At 39.7% G+C, this 10,138-nt stretch overlaps 1 long non-coding RNA gene across 1 annotated transcript; it reads left to right on the top strand.

Annotated features, from left to right (window-relative positions):
• Window positions 1-1,764, top strand: LOC126616901 (uncharacterized). The gene is made up of 2 exons (XR_007621289.1): window positions 1-608; window positions 827-1,764. It is a non-coding gene; the product is annotated as an uncharacterized LOC126616901 (long non-coding RNA).
• Window positions 1,765-10,138: the final 8,374 nt, after the last annotated feature.

Genomic DNA, 10,138 nt, shown 5'->3' with positions numbered 1-10,138 from the left:
TATGAGGAAGGGTTGAGCATTTTTGCAGGTCTGCCTATCCGTTGGGGATGGAGGTCGTCATATATAGGAGTCTCCCTAACAACAAGTAGTAATGTTATTCCTTTACCCTGCTTGGTCATAGTACGGTAGTGGGAGCTGCCAGCTTCACATGTTTTAACTCTGTCAGAGCACTTTGAAAAAGTGGTCTGTGGTATCTGGCTCTCGAGAAGTCTTCGACAGAATGCCCATAATTTCCGCAAAGCTGAGTGTGCGTGTGACAGGTGCTGACAAGGCTAGAAAAGTAGGTGTCTCTTCGATTTCTGAGATCGGCCCTCGTGGTCTCTGAGCAGCCCAGCTTTTGAGAAAGCGAGCGTCTCTTCAATTGATTCGGAGAACGATGCATCTTCGATTTTTAAGAAAGCAATCCTGCTGGGGGTCTGGCTCTCGAGATTCGGGGAGCAGTGTCACTTCGATTTTTGAGAAAGTACTCCTGTTGGGAGTTTGGCTCTCGAGATTCGGAAGGCGGTGCCTCTTCGATTTTGGAGCAAGCAATCTTGTTGGGAGTGTTTTCTCGAATGTGAGTAAAGGTTGGGCATGTTTGCTAGTCTACCTTGCCACGAAGCACAGAGGTTGACACACAAGGATTTTCCAATTGTCCAGCAATGGTACTGTTCCTTTACCCTCTCTTCGATTTTTGAGAAAGTAGTCATGTTGGGAGTCTGGCTCTCGAGATTCGGAGGACGGTACCTCTTCGATTTTGGAGCAAGCAATCTTATTGGTAGTGTTTTCTCGAGTGTAAGTAAAGGTTGGGCATGTTTGCTAGTCTACCTTGCCACGAAGCACAGAGGTTGACACACAGGGACTTTCCAATTATCCAGCAATGGTACTGTTCCTTTACCCTTGTGGGTAATAATATGGTAGCTAGACCTTCAAAATTTATGGGTCTAAACTTTGTTAGTGCTGTTTCTTTGCTATTCTTTTACCTTTCTTGGTCAGAGCGATGTAGTGGGAGCTGCAAGCTTTACGTGCTCAATTTTGGCATAGAACTTTGGCAAAGTTATCTGTGGTACCCATGAGCTATTGTTGCGTGTGGGAAGTGGGTGATTGAACAGTAAGATTCATGTGTTTTCTACTTCCTCAGAAGTCTTCGACAGAATGCCCATAATTTCCGCAAAGCTGAGTGTGCGTGTGACAGGTGCTGACAAGGCTGGAAAAGTAGGTGCCTCTTCGATTTCTGAGATCGGCCCTCGTGGTCTCTGAGGAGCCCAGCTTTTGAGAAAGCGAGCGCCTCTTCGATTTCTGAGATCGGCATTCGTGGTCTTTGAGCAGCCTAACTTTTGAGAAAGCAAAGGCCTCTTCGATTTCTGCGATCAACCCTCGTGGTCTCTGAGCAGCCCAGCTTTTGAGAAAGCAAACGCCTCTTCGATTTCTGAGCAGGCGCCTCTTCGATTTCTGAAGCTCCGTCGAGTGCAGATTTTTATAGGGGCTGGCATTAAGTTCCAAAGCACACTTGAATCTCCACCAGTAGAAGCTCCATTCTTGCACTTCTAAGATCTTGATTTGTCCAACCTCTTCTCTCTTCAACACCTTTGAAAATGTCTGGCCCCTCCGACCGTCGTTTTGACTTGAACCTTGTTGAAGAGGCAGCCCCGCCTTCTCCAGACAACATATGGCGCCCATCCTTCGTCTCCCCTACTGGTCCTCTTACCGTTGGGGATTCCGTGATGAAGAATGATATGACTGCTGCGGTGGTGGCCAGGAACCTTCTCACTCCCAAAGATAACATACTACTTTCCAAACGGTCTGATGAGTTAGCTGTTAAGGATTCCCTGGCTCTCAGTGTTCAGTGTGCAGGTTCTGTGTCTAATATGGCCCAACGCCTATTTGCTCGAACCCGCCAAGTTGAATCATTGGCGGCTGAGGTGATGAGTCTCAAACAGGAGATTAGAGGGCTCAAGCATGAGAATAAACAGTTGCACCGGCTCGCACATGACTATGCTACAAACATGAAGAGGAAGCTTGACCAGATGAAGGAAACTGATGGTCAGGTTTTACTTGATCATCAGAGATTTGTGGGTTTGTTCCAAAGGCATTTATTGCCTTCGTCTTCTGGGGTTGTACCGCGTAATGAAGCTCCAAATGATCAACCTCTGATGCCTCCTCCTTCTAGGGTTCTGTCCAGTACTGAGGCTCTGAATGATCCCCCTCCGGTGCCTTCTCTTTCTGGGGCTCTACCGACTGCTGAGACTTCTCCTAAGCAACCCTTGTGAAGGCTCCCTCTTGTTTGTTTATTTTGACTCATGTATATGTACATATTTGTAGCTTATCGGGGATATCAATAAATAAGTTTTCCTTCATTTCAACGTATTGTGTTAAATACACCAAAACCTTCTTCGCTAAGTTCTTTGAATTTTCTTTTGTTGAAGCTTGTATGTTGAAGCTTTCTGAGTGGAGCATGTAGGTTGGGGTAGTGTTCCCTTAATTTCCCGAGTGAGGAAAACTTCTCGGTTGGAGACTTGGAAAATCCAAGTCACTGAGTGGGATCGGCTATATGAATCTTAGAACGCCATTGTGCTCGGTCCTGTGTCATGTCCTTCGTTAGATCCAAGTACTCTAAGTCTTTTCTTAGAGTCTCTTCCAAAGTTTTCCTAGGTCTTCCTCTACCCCTTCGGCCCTGAACCTCTGTCCCATAGTCGCATCTTCTAATCGGAGCGTCAGTAGGCCTTCTTTGCACATGTCCAAACCACCGTAACCGATTTTCTCTCATCTTTCCTTCAATTTCGGCTACTCCTACTTTACCCCAGATATCCTCATTCCTAATCTTATCCTTTCTCGTGTGCCCACACATCCAACGAAGCATCCTCATCTCCGCTACACCCGTTTTGTGTACGTGTTGATGCTTCACCGCCCAACATTCTGTGCCATACAACATCGCCAGCCTTATTGCCGTCCTATAAAATTTTCCCTTGAGCTTCAGTGGCATACGGCGGTCACACAACACGCCGGATGCACTCTTCCACTTCATCCATCCAGCTTGTATTCTATGGTTGAGATCTCCATCTAATTCTCCGTTCTTTTGCAAGATAGATCATAGGTAACGAAAACGGTCGCTCTTTGGTATTTCTTGATCTCCGATCCTCACCCCTAACTCGTTTTGGCCTCCATTTGCACTGAACTTGCACTCCATATATTCTGTCTTTGATCGGCTTAGGCGAAGACCTTTAGATTCCAACACTTCTCTCCAAAGGTTAAGCTTTGCATTTGCCCCTTCTTGAGTTTCATCTATCAACACTATATCGTCTGCGAAAAGCATACACCAAGGAATATCATCTTGAATATGTCATGTTAACTCATCCATTACCAACGCAAAAAGATAAGGACTTAAGGATGAGCCTTGATGTAATCCTACAGTTATGGGAAAGTTTTCGGTTTGTCCTTTATGAGTTCTTACGGCAGTCTTTGCTCCTTCATACATATCCTTTATAGCTTGGATATATGCTACTCGTACTCCTTTCTTCTCTAAAATCCTCCAAAGAATGTCTCTTGGGACCTTATCATACGCTTTTTCCAAATCTATAAAGACCATGTGTAAATCCTTTTTCCCATCTCTATATCTTTCCATTAATCTTCGTAAGAGATAGATTGCCTCCATGGTTGAGCGCCCTGGCATGAACCCGAATTGGTTGTCCGAAACCCGTGTCTCTTGCCTCAATCTATGCTTTTGTTCTGGATTCATTTTCATAAGGATTCGACGTGATCATGGAGTGCCGGCTGTCGACTACCTGACGCCCTCCCCCTCCTCCTTTATCCGGGCTTGGGACCAGGGGGAGGGCGTCAGGTAGTCGACAGCCGGCACTCCATGATCACGTCGAATAAAAGGTAAAGTGAATAGTATCATGATTGACTTTTTAGTGTAAAAATATAATTTTTCATTAAAGTAAACAGTATCATGAGCTTTTCGTTAAAGTTCCCTTGTATAAATTAGTAGTCTTTTAGTTGCTGAGAAAATGAATAAATTATAGCAATGGTCTCTTAATTTTAATTAAATTAGCGCAATGGTTCCTCAACTAAAAATTCATTATCATTGGTCCATCAACTCATCAAAATATGCAGTTATAGTTATTTTTGTCACCTTCATCAGAATTTTGTCAAAATGAGTTATGTTAGAATCATCATTGCTAAAATTGGGGTCCCTCAACTCATCCAAACGTGTATCTATGATTCTTTTGTCAACTTTATCAAAATGAGTTATGTTGGAATGAGCATTGTTACAATTGGGTTAAAATTGAGAAATCATTTCTCTAATTGGGTTAAAGTTGAGGAATCATTTCTCCAATTGGATTAGAGTTGAGGGGCCAATGGTAATGGACTTTTAGTTAAGGGACCAATGGTAATGGACTTTTAGTTAAGGGACCATAGCTGCACATTTTGATGAGTTGATGAATCAATGGTAATAGATTTTTAGTTGAGAGATCATTGCTATAATTTACTACTGAGAAATTTTTTTTTTTTAAAAAGTGAAATTTTTTTACTAAATTTTGAGCATTGTGTTTTATGTTTAACTAGAAAATGTATCCGCCCTTCGCTGCGGGGGTTGAATGCATCTGTTGTGAGCATGAATAATTCCCACAGAAAGTGGGCAAAATGGTGTTAGGAACAAAATCACATTCTCAAATGTAGCAATTCAGATAACATATATTTGAGCTGAGTGAATCCAACAAAATCACCAATCAACATATGCATCGTATCAGTAATCAAAAATTGAAAAGTTATCTATTTTTTCAAATATTCAATATGTCACGCCCCAATCCCGACCTATGTCCAGGACCGACATGTGACGTCATCAAAAACTCGTATATCTAACATACCCTGTCTCCGAGATATATTAAAGTCACCATATCACCATATCAAAAACCCGGATATTAATATAAAGAATCGGGTAATCACCATATCACATATATTAAAGTCACTCACCGAGACAAGTCCGCAAAGCTTCACTGAGTCTCTAGCAATACTAATTTTAGTAATTCAAATGGTTCAAGACCTGTTGACCAATGTAATACCAATGCAAATCATAATTCCCATTAATGAGATTTTTCATAATCACCATGGGAATTTCACCACAAACACAATGTAATTCACATATGTATCCCCCCTCCCCCCCCCCCCCACACACACACAGATATATATATATATATATATATATATATATATATATCACATGAATGCATCTTTATGCACAAAAATTGTGAAATCATGTAACCACAATGCATATCGTAATTCACGTCAACAAGACTCGAGAAGGTTGCATATCATAGAGTAGGATCATTTGCTCTGATACCACTAAAAGTTGTCATGCCTTAATCCCGACCTATGTCCAGGACCAACACGTGACGTCATCAAAAACTCGTATATCTAACATACCCCGTCTTCGAGATATGTATCAAGCTCAACTCATGCCTCAAATTTGCGTAGTAATTTTTTTTTTTTTCGTATACTTTATGGTTGCATCGAACCTCCTCATTAGACTGTCTACGTACCCTCAATAGGGATTAAGTCATTCGTAGTTCACCATTCACAAAATCAGACATTTATCCCACTGAGTTCAAGCAGAAAAGCATAACATTCCTCAATCATTTAATATAACCTGATAGCATGAAATTCCTAGGCTCAGGCTACATAACAAACCCTCATCCCTCATGAAATCATGATTTATCTTCCATCCTACATATAAATCATTATGTCTCATCATGATATCACAATTCACAACATACATCATATTTAAGAACCGACGAAACACAAAACCATTCTCTAACCACATTAATTAATTAATTTGATCAAAGTAATAACAATCATTCTCATATCTTCTAAATTCATACCTTATGAAATCATAATCGAATCGTAGAAAATCCCGAAAGAGTCACCCATACGTCCAACATCTTTTTTAACTCAATTCACAAGATTCTCGAAACCATTGACACAAATATATAAAATTAAGGCTAGAGTGACACAGTTAGGCGAAGCCTACTTCTCCAAATAATGGGATTTCAGACCACTCTACGAAATCCAACAACCTTGGGTTCCAGACCACTCAACGGAACCAAACTAAATATGATCGCCTATCAAATGTACCAAGTACAACTAATCATCATCACCTCTAGAATGCGTATGGTCCCCCATCGCGGATATACCAAGCAGAACCATAGGCCTAATCTCATCGTGCAGACAGTGATCACCTATCGCGGATATACCAAGCATGATCACCCCTAACAGTCCCCTATCACGGATATACTAAGCAGAACTATCCATGTACCACTACTACATGGTGCAGTCTCATCATCCCACATTATACCCAGTTATACGTATACACGCTATCGATTCCACATATCAACTAGCATCTAGTCATATGGAGCACAACACAAGAAATTCCCCTAATTACTATTTCTACTAAAAAATCTAATAAAGTGCCTAACTCATCTCTTGACTTTCATCCCTATCACATACTAGGTAGTAATGCCAAGTTCAAATAGGTATTCAGTTGGCAATCATATCCAAATAATTATCAAACAATAATTAGATCTCATAATTGTCATAACATTCATCATAATTATCATTCACATTATTAAAAAGATAATTAAACACATATATATCACAAAGATCATCAGTACACAAGCCAAATCATATGTAATAAGCATAGGTCTATGACTAAATATATAAAAATCACATTTCAATAGAAATCATATTTATAAGACCAAATCATATTCACAAATGATACCAATATAAGAAATTAAGATAATAATAATATCTCATATGTTCAAGTCACTATCTAACCAATATAGGCCCACTAGACTTCAATTAGTCCCGTAATACTAATTTTGTTATTTAGAACGTTTCGAGACATGTTGACCACAAATCAACTCTCGGTCAACGATAGGGTCCACAACTCTACATAATTCGATCCTGAATATCCGCACATCGGATTTCTGATCCATAACTTCCCAAAGTCCACATTATGCTTCTAGAATAACATACTAAAATTTCATTATAATCCAACGGTCGAATTGTCGTCAATCACACAAACAAGTGGCGGTCCAATTTGATCACCACACCAAACAATTGAATTTCGGGAAACCGAGCTAGACATAGGTTCACAGGGTCACTAGAAGGTATTTAGTACTTAAACAACACTCGTGGACGGTCCCACACACCGCCACACGCGGTGGTAGCCAAGGTGGAGGGTTTAGAAATCCCAAATTTTCAACATTAACTAAATGAGTTCAAATTTACATGGTAGCTAGAGCTCAACAAGGGAAACACTTTTCACAACTAGGCCGACGATAAATTCTAACCAGAAACCGTCCAAATTCACCAGAGAAAACCGGATTTATAGGGTTCTAAACACCCAACTCTAAAATGAACACGAAAGCACAAACTAAGCATACCAACTTGAAGATTATCAAGAGTATATGAAGCTTCATACCTCACTCAAAGGAAATGGTTGTCGGAATCACCGGAAAAATGATAAAATCGTCGGAAAAGTCGTGGGCTTTGTGGCTTCGAATTGCAAAGATGGAAAAGAAAATGGGAAATCTAACACTACAGAAATGTAGGGCTCGTCAAGAGTTTTCCATGGACACCAAGATCACCCAAAACGGAGCTCGAACGGATGAGATACAAGCGGGTCAAGTTGGTGGGTTAACGAGTCCCCCCCCCCCCCAAAAAAAAGGGGTTAGAATGAGATCCTCCCTTCTTTTTTTTTCTTTTTTTTTTAAGAAACCTCCCTCCTTTCTAATTGGTCCCTTACTTTGGTTTTTTTTTCTTTTTTTCTGAATGGTCTATCAGCTTTAATCGGTTACCATTCTCACATGATAGGAGTTTTAATTAATTTATAATCTATAGTTTAGTAAAACGATTTCAAACGTCCATAACTATACCATAATAATCCGGACTCGCAAACAGCTTTCGTCTATGCATTTGTGGTTTCAAGATCTATTCGAAAACATTACTTGTGACCTCAAAAGGTCAACGAGTAAATAATAATTTTTCAAACTTCACCCTTCATAACTAGCTTAATTGAAATATAAATTCAAAGAAATTAATATAAATTCTCAAAAAATAATATAAAATCTCAATACAAATACATAGATTATAACAATGAAATCCAGGTACGGGATTTCACACAATAAATTAAACCATACAAAATTAAAATATATATGACGCGACCATACCACAACAACAATTGATTTGTCTTCACTGTGGAGAGGTTGATCACCAGAAGCTTGGTCAATAATGGCCAACCTCTAACGAGCAAAGAAACAATCTCCATGCTGGCATAGGCCACTCCAATCCGGTCCACAAGGCTTCATTCTATCAAATCCATTCATGCAGATTGATTACCTGATTGGTATTGAAATGGAAACAATAGGATGGATCGCTTACCTTTAGTAAAGTGGAGAACGTTGGTGGTGCGGATGGACTGGTGGTCCAGCGCGATTCGTTGGATTTGAGAGCGAGAAAAGGCTCTCCACTGCATTTTCCATGCATTCAATCCTCAAATTGTAGTTCGTTTCAATTGATTTATGCTGAAATTTAAAAAAATTAATAAACATTTCTAAAAATAAAAGTAAACTTCAAGCTACAGACAGTTTGAGTTGAATGGCTTCAGCTGGAGCTAAGTAGGCTTACAGTGGGTGAATCAAAGAAATAAAACACACTGCAATTTTCAGCTTCATACCAGAGGATAGACAAAGCACGACAGCATGTTGTGAACTAATTGTTCAATCGAACTGAAAGGAAAAGTTGCAGGACAAAGATACTCACCTATTAATTTAGATCAAACCAGCAAAAGTGCCCGCTCTCCTCTGCGGGTTTTCAAACCATAAGCCGAATGAGCTATAAATCATTTCCACAAAAGAAGATACAATCTGGATAACAGCACCTGGCAATGAATTGATGCTCAAAAAATCCCCCAAAATCAACACCGAAATTCCAAATTTTGCGAACCCAATTAAATCGAAAAAACAAAATTACATGGAAATTAAGATGTAAGAACGGGACTTGCCAATGGAATGTACATCCATTGTAGACAAAAAGAAGATAATATCGTTTGTTAAAATAAAAATAAAAAACCAATCCCAACTTTTTTTTTTTTTGAGAAACTGGGAATATCATTACCAGGGCTGAAGCCAAAAGAAACAGAAGGCCAAGAGAGACCAACAAGAACTACACAATGAGAAGAAGGTAGAAAACACAAACTTGTAACAAGCCCCAAGTCACCTTAATCTCATCCTAACAGAAATCTGAAGAGGAAGGCAAGGGAGGCCATCCTTGTTTAGCACACGAACAAACGAAGATGGGGGTCTTACGACCCGGACAATGTAGCTCATCTCCGCACCCTCATGCGACACTACAAAGTTGTTATTAACCATATCTAAATGAAGAAGGAAAACACCATGATCAGTACCTATGTTGCTCCCTTCTTGTGATCCAAATTTGAAGAAGGCTAATGGGGAGGGGCAGTTATAAGTGTCATCCTCTTTGTTTCTCCTATACCTGCATTGTCGACCAATACAACATCAAACCAAATGCAATACAATCTAATGTAATGCTCACAAAATTTGAGCTCCAAACAAAGTCACAGGTCAACAATCACCTAATCGCTCATAGCACCATCACAAATATGCAAAACATAAACAATTAAGTCAGCAACATGATATGCCATCCCTTTCATACAAACACAGATTGCAATTCAAATATGCCACATTATTTACAAACAATTACAAATCGAGAAACAATTAAATCATCATCATGAATCGCAGTGTAGCATGAACACCATCAATTAGAAAAGACAGAGCTACATGGCAATAAACATGCAGAGAGCAAACATACAGAGAGGAACTGCTTCAGATCCTTCCCAAAAGCAATCTTCCGCATGATAATAAAAGAGCGGTTGATCTCTTATCTAATTGCAGACACAATCTGCATAACCGACTTCTATGGAATTTGAACTTGTGAAATGTGGGGTGGAGACCTGAATGTAACAAATTGGTGTTTTAAGTGAATAATTCCAAACATATAAAATTTAGATCATCACACCCGAACACAAATAGAACAATTAAATAAAGAATCGAAGGCATACGCAATCTAATTAGACAAATAA

This window comes from Malus sylvestris, chromosome 3, assembly GCF_916048215.2.
Source record: "Malus sylvestris chromosome 3, drMalSylv7.2, whole genome shotgun sequence".
In the NCBI taxonomy this organism is placed as follows: Eukaryota; Viridiplantae; Streptophyta; class Magnoliopsida; order Rosales; family Rosaceae; genus Malus; species Malus sylvestris.
This window is presented reverse-complemented; position numbering and strand designations above follow the sequence as displayed.